The following is a 12,668-nucleotide window of genomic DNA, read 5'->3' on the forward strand; positions in this document are numbered from 1 at the left end:
ACAGTATCCAATAAGTATCTAAGTAGATCTAATATTAATATTTTTCTCTTTTCAGAACTGCAGAGACTGAGTGTGGAATATGGTCATTTCACCCGGTTTTGTGAAAATTTAGGATTTTCTGTGAGTGTAATATTTACAGTTCCCTCCAAATGTGTTGGGTTGTAAAGTCAATTGTATTTTGCTCTACACTGAACACTGGTTTGAGATCAAATATAAACATGCAACAATAGATCAGATTTTCAGCCTCCATTTCCTGACATTTACAGCTAGATGTGTTAAACAACTCAGAAAATGGCACCATTTGTCTGAACTTGTGTCTTTTCAAGTGATAGAAATGATTGAATCGTGACTGATACTTGCTGCCCAAAGGTGTCCTGTTAGATTCATTGTTTATTCAGCCAGTGGAACAATTTGTAAGGATCTGAAAAAAGAAATAAATTACTGGTGTACTAATAACCAGACATGGAACAGGCCAAGGAAATTAACAGCAGTTGATGACAGAAACATTGTCATCTGTACATGTCCAAACCATCTCAATCGTGCCTCTCTAATCTTGTCCCCGAAACAGCCAACCTGAGCTGTCCCGCTGATGTGACCGTTCCTAATTCTGTCCATCCTCATCACTCCTAAAGAGAACCTCAAAATCCTCATCTCTGCTACCTCCATCTCTGCCTCATGTCTTTACCTCACTGCTACAGTCTCTAACCCACACAGCATAGCTGACCTCAATAATGTCTTTTACACCTTTTATTTGATTCGTGGATAAAATTCAGACCCAAACAAAGTGATAGCTAAAAAGAAACATTATGTATTTAAAACAAAACCAGGAAACACTGGGAAAAAGACAACTGAAACTCAACAGAACAACGAAACAGACAATACAAAGACAAGGATTCTGGCCTGCCAAAAGCAACGTCACACGGATAAATAGAGAGACAATTAGAGGAACAGACACAAGAGGAACAGGTGTGCTGAGGTGGGAAGGAATTAGACAAGGGCAGGGCAGACACATGAACACAAAACATAAACAAACAAAAACAACATATACCAACAGTAAAAAGTCTGTGCTAGATCCTGACACTTGCTGACACTCTTCTGTCACACACAACACTCCTGACACTTTTCTCCACTCACTCCAACCCGTCTGCACTCCCCACTTCACCTCGTTTCTTATTACCCAGGTGTGACCTGTTAGATTGATCATTTAGATAATAAATAGTTCTGAACATCTACACTTGGTTTTAGTCTCCAGTTTTACTTGTGGAGACTGAATGTGTTGTTAAAAAGGAAAAACCAGTATGAAGATCAGAGAGCTGTCTATGGGAGAAAAGCCTCTGTACTGTAGCAACACTGTTATCATGGAGTGTGAAATCTCTTACATTTACATTTATCACTGTATAATCATTCCCAGTGTGACACTTGGTTTAACGCTCTAGTAACCAGAAGTAAACATTACTCAGTGCTAGGCAAACGCAATCTAACCTGGAGCATGTTGTGCCGTTTTGTGTCCTGGCATTAAATAAACCCACAAAGAATTTAAAAACATAGTTTCCCTCAATCACTTGAGAGTCGCGTTTTCTTTCTAAATGTAAAACATACCAGATATTTATCACTAGAGACACTCAAGGTTTTTACCTCAAATGTTTTTCTCTCATGTTCTGTGACTCTTTCTGTGTATTTCCTGAAACACACAAATTACAAACACAAATAAATCACTAAAATTTCAGAAAGAAATAATTTTTATTTCTCATCTGTGACAGACTCCTATTATAAACTCTACAAGTTTGTTTCATTTTTTAAATAAATCTTTTAAAAATCCTTTACAAATGTTTTTATAAATCAATAATGAATCTGATCCACTGGATGATGATTTAATATTTTTACCTGTTTACTCATATCACACACTGTGTGTTTCTCTCAGTGGATGTGACTCTGGATCCTGATACAGCAAATCCATATCTCATCCTGTCTGCTGATGGAAAACAAGTGACACATGGAGACACACGACAGAATCTCCCTGATACACCTCAGAGGTTTAAATATTGTCCCTGTGTTCTGGGAAAGCAGAGTTTCACCTCAGGGAGATTTTATTATGAGGTGCAGGTCAAAGGGAAAACTGACTGGATATTAGGAGTCATACAGTAAGAGAGAACATTATGAGGATGTGGTTGATTATAGAGACTCAGGATGAATTCTGGACTGTGGCTCTGTGGAATGAGAATCAGTACAGTGCTTATAATGATACTGATGTCCCCCTCACACTGAGAGAGAAGGTGGAGGTTGTGGGGGTGTTTGTGGATTATGAGGAGGGTCTGGTCTCCTTTTATGATGTAAAATCCAGATCTCATATCTACTCTTTCACTGGTCAGTCTTTTACTGAGAAACTCTATCCATACTTCAGTCCTGGTTTAAATGAAGGCGGTGAAAATTCAGCACCACTGATCATCTCTCCTGTATTTAAGACTTAATGAATTTTTAGTCAAATTTTCTTACAAATTCATTTATCTATTAAATGGTAAGAATAAAAATAAATATTTCACTTTTTTAGTTAAATGCTGTACAGATTTTAATTGTGATCCTACAGTCTGTTATTTATGATTATTTGACATTATGATTGTGGATGTATAAAATGTATAAAGTTCAGCTGCTGATATCTGTGTAGATAAAACCAAACCAAACCCTGTTTCTGCTTAAAACTTCACACAAATACAATCAAATTCATATTTTATTTAGAAATAAAAATCCCTGTTTGCCTGTTTTTCAGATTACTGGACTGTTTCTGACTTTGTTTGATGTCTGTCCTGCATTGCCCTGTTTGCCCTGTGTTTCTGACTATTGGACTGCCTGTAATATTGAACTGTGCCTCCCTCATTTTAATCCAGCTCATATTAGACCTTTAATTTGAAATTTGATCTGTGTCTCATATTTGGGTCCTCACCTGACATTCCTGAACATTTTATTTTGTGCAAAATCTTTCCTGAGCAATGTTTGCAGTGTGACGGATCATTATCCTGCTGAAGGAGCCCACTGCAATTAGGGAATACTGTTGACATGAAGGTGTGTATTTAGTCTACAACAATGTTCACTTGAATTCAACTTGAATTCCGGAAATGTTGGGACGTTTTTTAAATTTGAATAAAATGAAAAATAAAATACTTTCAAATCACATGAGCAAATATTTTGTTCACAATAAAACATAGATAACGACATAAACCGAGAAATTTGACACTTTTATCCACTAAATGAGCTCATTTCAAATTTGATGCCTGCTAAAGGTCTCAAAAAAGTTGGCACATATTACCATGGTGTAGCATCTCCTTTTCAAAACAATTTGAAGATGTCTGGGCATTAAGGTTATGAGTTTCTGAAGTTTTGGTGTTGGAATTTGGTCCTATTCTTGCCTGATAAAGGTTTCCAGCTGCTGAAGATTTTGTGGTCGTCTTTGATGTTTTTTTAATTTAATGAATGTTAAATTAAAAATGTTCTTTATAGGTGAAAGATTTGGACTGCAGGCAGGTCAAATGAGCACCTGAACTATTTTATGACAAAGCGATGCTGTTGTAATAGCTGCAGTATTTGGTTTTGCATTGTCCTGCTGAAATACACAAGGCCTTCCCTGAAATAGATGTCCTCTGGAGGGGAGCATCAACTCACTCCTTCACTCTTCTTTTCGTTTTTTATCAGAACAACCTACAATACCATCTAGTGGACACAATAAATTCCCCCTTTGTATGAAAGAAATGTTATAAATTCAACAGCAAGTAATAACAACACACAACAGCATTGTTTACTACTTTATATAACAACAAGAATCTATTTTTTCTCTTGTTTTCTAAATTAACACAAAAAATTAAATTCCATTGTTTTGACTTTAACATGAACTGATGAAATCCTTTGTTCTTTTTTACGCAAGCTACATAGTCTTTTATCCATATTGGACTCTTCTTCATCATAACACTCCTTGGGGATGTGTGTTGATGCGTTTGAGATTTCTCAAATGAATCTCCCTTCTCTTTCCCAGCACACCTGGAGAAAATGACTTCAATCGCTGAGAAGGATCTTTATCTCCTGGTCAAAAAGAAGGAATTCTTGCACAGTCCTTGGGTCTCTCAACAGGAAAACCTCAGCTTTTGATGGTGAACTGTGATGGTTATTTTAGGAAAAATGTAAACAGCTATGAAATAATTAAATATTCTATAATTCAGATAACTAGCAGACCATTAATTTTACATTTTAAATCATTTTTAAGTGTTATAGAGCTGACAGTTTGTCATTGTTTCAACGACTCAGATATGAAGACACTGTTATAATACAAATGAACAGAGAACCAGTGGAGACTTTCATCCCATTGTGTACTCAATTCTATTATTCACACATATTCTATTTTTTTCACAACCACAATACATATAGCTTGAATTTGATACCATAAGACACTCCAGCTTACATTCATCAAAGTTAAATGGTGTTGATCATGTTAGACAAATTAATAACTTTCCCAAATACAGAGTTTTACCCATATACTGTACATATAAAATAGAAAATAAATCATTTTTTCAAAGCCAGATTTTCAGCACTAAAGAGGTTTATATTTTATCACTCAGGCCAAAGTACGTTTTATCAATGACTCACATTGATGATTGTTTCCTTTAATTGTGTTTATTAAAACCACACAGATACGCATAGGAATAATGCAGCATCTGTATCACAAAAGGAAACATCATTTTATATTTCCTCAGTAGTTCTGATCTGTACGTTGTAGAGATTATTGACAGAGTTGTTTTTTAGTGTTTACGAGAGGGGTTGAGGTTTAAGATTCTAACATACCCTGAACAAATTAAGAAGTAATCATGGTATTTTGTGCTACACCTCTGTGGCATTACATGATTTATATAACAATAAACCTTAATGCACTAAATAAAATTATCTGTGTTCTTATTATTAGGTCTAAGTAACATTATATTATACTTTATTGCATTAGAAATATTTGTGCATAATTTGAATGGCTTTACACGTATATTGTTACTGTAGTACATTATACAACGTCCTGTTTGATGCTGAGCGCATCTCTTATATGATATCTATTGAATTAAGTCAATCTATTTCTATAAAGCAGTTCCATTGCAAGGGCATTTTAATGGAAGTTTCAGACCAGAAATTTAAACGCTGGTAAGTTTAACTCACTCTCACACTCTCACTCATTTTCTACCGCTTATCCGAACTACCTCGGGTCACGGGGAGCCTGTGCCTATCTCAGGCGTCATCGGGCATCAAGGCAGGATACACCCTGGACGGAGTGCCAACCCATCACAGGGCACACACACACACACACTCTCATTCACTCACGCAATCACACACAACGGACAATTTTCCAGAGATGCCAATCAACCTACCATGCATGTCTTTGGACCGGGGAGGAAACCGGAGTACCCGGAGGAAACCCCCGAGGCACGGGGAGAACATGCAAACTCCACACACACAAGGCGGTGGCGGGAATCAAACCCCCAACCCTGGAGGTGTGAGGCGAACGTGCTAACCACTAAGCCACCGTGCCCCCCTATTTGTACCCCCAGTTATTAAATTTAATAAGTAAAATTTTTGTCACTAAAGACCATTTTTTATTCGAACTACAGAGTCCTTTTCTGTTGAAGAGAGGTCTAGAACTCGATTAAAAGTTTTCATGCTAAATTTGCAGCCGACCACCTAGTTGGGAGTGAGAGAAAAAGTGCGATTGCAGTACTTCTGGAGAAATTAGAGGAGAGCAAAGATAGATTTAAGAAGTGGATTGCATCTCCAAACTCCACTACTGCTGCAAGTTTTGTTGGAACCCGAGAGATAATAAAGAGAGGAAAGCTGTTCACAGATGGTAATTACATGAAGGATTCATTCATCAAAATATCAGAGTGCCTATTTTCAGACTTTAAAAACAAAACAGAGATAATACAGAAAATTAAAGACATGCCTCTCTCCGCAAAGACAGTGAAGGAAAGGGCCATTAAAATGGCAGGCGACATCACCAATCGGCAAATCAAGGACATTAATTCAGCTCCAGCATACTCAATTGCCTGTGATGAGTCATGTGATGTGATTGGTATCGCACAGACAGCACTGTTATGCAGGTATGTGAATTCTGATGGGCCGCAAGAAGAAATTATCGAATTAATACCACTGAAAGGCCAAACACGGGGGGAGGACATATGTGAGGCTGTGCTGAAGTGTTTAAATGACAAAGGAATAAACACCAACCACCTGATTTCAGTGGCTACAGATGGGGCACCTAATATGAGAGGGTCGCAAAGGGGGTTTGTGACTTTACTACAGAAAGCATTGGATCGAAATCTGCTTGCATTTCACTGCATCTTGCACCAAGAAGCACTGTGTACACAAACATTCCCACCGAAGTGTATGGAGGTGATGAACCTTGTCATCCAGATCGTGGACAAGATAATTGCAAAAGCATTAAACCATTGTCAGTTTCGTGAATTGCTAGATGAAGTTGACAGCGAATATTCTGATCTCTTGCTACACAACAAAGTCTGCTGGCTGTCCAGGGGTGATGTTTTGCGTCGCTTTGTTGCTTGTTTAGAACACGTGAAAACATTCCTGAAAAGCAAAGACCTGAACTACCCACAACTGGAAGACACCGAGTGCCTGGAAAAACTGCACTTTATGGTGGATATGACAAGTCACTTAAACATGCTCAGTAAAAGTCTTCAGGGGCAGGGAAACACTGCACTGCAAATGCTGGAAGCTGTTTTGTCATTTGAGTGCAAGCTGACTGTATTCACCAGAGATGTACACAGAGGCACGCTCTCTCACTTCCCCTCCCTGAGAGAGTTCAAAGACACCCATCACAATCACACACTCAACAGAGATTATTTACAAAGTGCGATCGTTGATATGCAAGCTGCGTTTGGGAACAGATTTAGTGAGTTCCAAAAGGAAAAAATGACACTATCTTTCCCTGTCACACCCCTAGAGATTGACCCATCCTTGTTGAACACATTCCCAGGAGTAAATCAAGCTGACCTTGAAATGGAAATGGCCGATATAGCTGACAAAGATTTGTGGGTGTCAAAATTCAGAAGTCTGATAGCCGCGCTTGAAGACCTCATACGTCAGAAAGCCTATGCGGCCCAAAGTCACAATTGGAGCAAAATTGAAACCCTTCCAACACCTGAGAAACTTGTGTTTGAAACATGGAATGCTCTTCCTGACAGTTATAGGTGCATGAAGAAATATGCATTTGGAGTATTATCCAAAAAGAGAAAAAAGAAACAAAATGAGAGTGAAATGTGAGAACAGCAATCAGGTAAACTTGTGTTGTCTTCAAGTTTGATGTCAGCAAGAGCAAATAACAGTAAAGTTAAGTTGATGTGATTCTGTCTCCAGTCTCTATCTGACTAGCTAAATTAGCTGTGCAGTGCTGACAGTGCATCTCTTGGCCTGTCTGTCACACAACAATTTATTGCGTGAAAATTTGCGTGAATAAACGGCCAAGGGCAACAGTGTTTATAAACGGCAGCTCGATAACCGCACCGCGCGTGAACATGCGTTCATATGCGCGTGCAATCGTGCACGAAATGACACTCGCGCTTTCCAGCAGCAACATCTGTGTGGGGACCAGTACAAAAAGTAGCGTGATAGCGCTCCTAAATGACAATGTTTATAGTCTCTCAATCAAGTTTCAGTTTCTTCCAGACAGTCCAAATAGACTGGTGTCAACAATGCTGAAAATGCCCAGACTGTAGAGGGAAAAATCCAAAGCTATATATATAATTTTGTTATATTTTATTATTTTCTGCTTATTTAAGATAATGTTAATATTCACTTTAAATTCAATTGCTAATATTCAACTCAAAATTCTATTTAAAATATTCCATTCAATAAAGTTTTGTTTATACCTCATTCAATTCTGTATTGTTTTACTCTTTGACTGAGAGATGGAGCAAACTTTTTTTAAAAGGAGGGAGGTTTGTAGTGGGAGCAGTGGGGTGTCAAGTGTGAATGTGTGGCAAATGGTTTACATGGCTCACGGGTCAGGTAGGAGGGCCCCTTAGCAGAATTTTGCTTAGGGCCCCAGGGAGGTCAGGATCGGCTCTGATCTTTGGATCAACATACATGTGCGAGCAGATATTCTCAAACATGAACTACATCAAGTCCAAATACCGCACCCGCCTCACAGATGAAAGCTTGCAGTCCTGCGTGAAGATTAAAGTTTCATCTTACATGCCCGATGTTGAGATGCTGTCCAGTGATGTCCGAAAACAGAAGTCACATTAAACGGGTGAGAACACAATCCTGTCATATAGGCACATATTTAGTAACAAAGTGCCTGTTTTTATAAAGAGATTTCTGATTTTTCTCAGTGTTTGGAATGACACTTAGGGATATTATCGTGTTTTATTGCTCAAGTCCGAGAACTGCTGCGCTTGTATTGTGCGTGTCTGTCGCTGAGATAAAAGGGGGAAAAGAGAAGAGGATGCTGCTGCGTTGTACCCTTGCGCTGACTTACTTGACATTTGCAGATAACTAAAGAGAAGAGGATAATGCACAGAAATGCACTGAAATCAAAATTAAACTGGCTTATTTTCGTTTTATATAGCCCACTTACCCTTTCAAAAGGCTGCGTTTTAACTGCAGGCGTTTTATTGCACTCTGTTGCCCAGATAAGGGGAAAATGAGAAGAGGATTATATTGTTATTAAGGTTTGAAGAGGACTGCATTTTATTTCTATTGGGAGGTCTGAAATTATAGGAGGCCTATTATGCACATTCCATTCTGTTTTTGTTTTTTTCGAATCCTCAAAATAAAAATGACACCAAAAATCTGATTTCTTTATTGTATTTCTATAATTTCATCAATGCAACAAAACATAATACATTAATATTGTAATGGAAGTTAAACTTAAAGCACCAAATATCGTACAGCAGAGTAGTCACGTGGTGTATCATTCTCTTTAGGATGCGCTGCAGGGAAAATAAACATTTAATCATGAATGCTCATTATGTATTTGTAGCCTAATTAGTCATTTTGATAGTAGGCTAATATAGCTAATATACACTTACAGCCTGTGTTGCCTTCATATAAGGCTTAAATAAGGCTATTTTTTTGCGGCCCCAGACAGATTTGTTTTTTGTTTTTTTTGGTCCAATATGGAAAAGAATACGAACATGGAAAAAAAAGAAATATGGGTAGCCATTGTGTTGAATGTATTTCTGCCTTCTAATAACACTGTGAATCTATGGTAATATTTTTTTAAACCTGTGTGTTGATGTAATTTGTATCCTTCATGTCATGGTGCTGGAGTGGTGTTAAGATTAATCAACATCCAGATTGGGGGTAGTGTTGTGGGAGAGGGCAAATAGGAGCTGCCGCTTTAAAGGCAGGGTCTCCGATTTTTGAGAAATGCTTCAGAAAACTGAGTCGGGCCGATAATAAACAAAAATCAAAACAAACGTGTAGCCAATACACGTGGGCAGGGCTTGTCAATATGCGACAGAGAAAGTGTTCAGTGCGCATGTGTGACATTAGCAGAAAGTGGTTTTAACATGGAGGACATGGAGGATAAAAACAAAGAAAGAAAGCGAAGAAAGGCTTACGATAAGGCAAGAAGTAGGACCCGTGTTAATATAGGATCAGCTTTTTAACATGATTATGCTTGTGTGCCATTTTTGCTTGTTTGTTTATCTGCAATTGTATTGTTCATCCCTTCAGCTATGATAAAGACATTTCTTTCCATTAGTTGCCTGGGTTACGCATGTATGTGTGGGCAGAGCTATCAATACAGGGGTGGGACTCATTTGGGTTAGGGGCGTGTTTGTTTTGGTGATTTCAAATGTCAACATTCGCTTTCAAAAATCAGAGACCCTGCCTTTAAGATCACTATCTAGGTGTTGTAGTCCACATTGAAGTGCATTGTGGGTAGTGTAGTTCGTGACATGTGCTGAGGTGACGTGCGCTCTCACTGTGTGCTGCTGTGTAGGTGAAATCAGGGGGAAAGTTTGTACTCTGCTTTGTTTAAAGTTCACTCAAGTCAGTCCATCGGGGAGTTGTTTTTCACTGTAAACCCTGACCACACGATAACGAGTAAAAACAATGTTCTTGCACTAACATGAATTGACGAGTTGTTACGCTGCTGCCGGGAATCACTGAAGCGGAGAAAGTAACAAGAGGGAGTCTGCAAACCTGAAGGACTTGCGAGGGTGGCGATGCTTCCTGTAGCATGAGGAATTTGTACTGATAAAGAAAAGAGGAGACAGTGCATTCCTACAAATTCCTCATGCTACAGGAAGCATCGCCACCCTCGCAAACCTGAAGATGCTTCCTGTAGCATGAGGAATTTGTACTGATAAAGAAAAGAGGAGACAATGCATTAGATCCTCCATGGGGTTTACTTACCACCCTTTCTCTGCTGAGCCTGGCTCTAAGCTGTATCTCAGGTAGAGGGTGAATGCCACTTTGCTCTGCCACCACTATATACATATATACAGTATATACCTACATAATTATTTATACATGATTATTATTAAACTTTATAATTATTAGACTTTTGGACTTCACTGTGTATTCAGCATTACATTATACATTTTTGTTATTTATAAAGTTTAAGTGTTGTAAGGTTTTATTAAAGGACGCATGTAATAATCATTAAAGATGAATTGCAATCATTTTTATCAAATTATTAGTTTTGTTAAAGGCATCAATTGAACAATTTGTAAAGATATTTTTTAACACAGTAATATTTGATGTGTATGAAAGAAATGTCAACAGCAAGTAATAAACAGTTGTGCTCAAAATTTGGCATACCTTGGGAGAATTTGCAAGATGTGTACCATTTTATAAAGAAAACATGAGTGAGAAGGCAAAACAAATTTATTTTATTGCTTATAGTACTCAAGTTAATATGTAAGGCATAACAGAATGGCACAATCATCAAACAAAACAATGTAGCACCCTGCACACCCAAGGAACTTACTGTAGGTGCATACAAAGAAAATTCACTACAGTAAGGATAGGATAATAATAAAACATTAAACTTTATTTAACAAAGCATTAAAATAATTTGGGTCATTCACCCTGACCAAAAACAGCCCACAAGGGCAGCCTCCTTCAAATGGTATAATCAATCAGACAAGATAATGGAGCTTCCTACAGGGAAGAGTAGCTTCACTACAAACTGTATGAGCACAGCAATCTCAACCCCATAAACCCACCACAAATCATTAATAATACACCCTCAAAATCAATACATCACACCATTAAGCACACAAAACCTGTTGGGGCTCACTAATCCCTGTCTCAGATTCCCCAAAGAAGTGGTGGGAAGCTACCCAAGGGGAATACCCAAAGGGTACAGAAAAAAAAAAAAAAACAGAAGATCAATGTTCTTAAAATCAAAAGAAAAAAAAGGGGAAAAAGAAATAAACAAAATCCCCTAGCCAACCGTTAAACCAAATTACACAGACCTAATAATTCCAAAAGGAACAAAACAGCAGCTGGATAGTGAATTAACATACATTCACACCAGGGAGCAGTCAGTTTTACAAAAAAGAAAACCCAAAAGACAACAGCGACTAGTCACTATCATCCGACAACCTATAACGAAATAGATCATTTAATGATTACCAATCACACTCAAATAAACAAAACTAAATAAAAAACGAAAACATACCTTAACGAGACGAAACCAACCAATCAAACCGCACGGTGGTCCCGAACATCAACCACCCACGTTCTAAATAAATTAAATCATTTTCATACATCAATCATACCCAAACACACAAACAAAACAAATAAAACAAAACAGACCTTAACAAGCAAAACCAACGAAATCCACAATGATCCCGAGTTTCAAACTATCACATGCTAAAAACATAATAAAATAGTTATACGGGGAAAATACACCGGGACTTCCGGTCCCACACAGCTACAAGCCGAGCAACGGGCAATTGCTAACAGGACCCCAGCTGCCCTTCGCGTTCGCCTGTCCTTTAAATAAGTGCGGCTTATTAGCAATCTGTAATAGGGTTAGAGACCCCGCATCTCTTTGATACCTTGCTACAATAACAAAAAAGAAAATAAGTAAATAATCGCTGTTCAACAGCTTGCATACCTTTAGTACTAAATATGGTGTATTGCCCCCTTCAGCATTAATGATGGCATGCAGTCTTTTGTAATAATTGTGCATTAAGTCTTTAATTCTCTCAGTTGGTATAGCTGTTCATTCTTCTTGGCAAAATGTCTCGTTCCTGTATTTTTTTTGGGCTGCCTTGCACAAACTGCACAACTGAGATCTCCCTAAAGTGGCTCAATGATATTGATGTCAGGAGACAGTAATGGGCTCCAAAACCTTCACCTTTTTCACCTGTCAATCCTGCCTCACACTTTGGATTATTGTCATTTTGGAACATCCGAGAGCTTTCCTTGTTCAGCTTTCATGCTGTAGAATGCAAACTGTCTAGTATTGTCTGATAACATGCTGCATTCATCTTGCCATTACGTTTTGCTAATTTCCTGTGCAACTGGAGCTCACTCCATAGTGTTTATGGTTGTGACTATAAAGTAAAATTTTGGTCTAAATATTAAATATTTTTATGATAATTCACTAGGAAATCAATATCAGATGGTTAAAACAGAAAAGTTTCATCAACCGAAATAGCACAATATCG

At 38.0% G+C, this 12,668-nt stretch overlaps 1 long non-coding RNA gene across 1 annotated transcript; it reads right to left on the reverse strand.

The window, feature by feature from the left end:
* Positions 1–10,854: 10,854 nt before the first annotated feature.
* LOC132848865 (uncharacterized) lies at positions 10,855–11,917 on the reverse strand. Its single transcript, XR_009648777.1, has 2 exons — positions 11,809–11,917; positions 10,855–11,734 (listed from the first exon to the last, which is right to left on the reverse strand). It is a non-coding gene; the product is annotated as an uncharacterized LOC132848865 (long non-coding RNA).
* Between the last annotated feature and the right edge of the window lie 751 nt (positions 11,918–12,668).

This window comes from Tachysurus vachellii, chromosome 7 (assembly GCF_030014155.1).
Source record: "Tachysurus vachellii isolate PV-2020 chromosome 7, HZAU_Pvac_v1, whole genome shotgun sequence".
Classification (NCBI taxonomy): domain Eukaryota; kingdom Metazoa; phylum Chordata; class Actinopteri; order Siluriformes; family Bagridae; genus Tachysurus; species Tachysurus vachellii.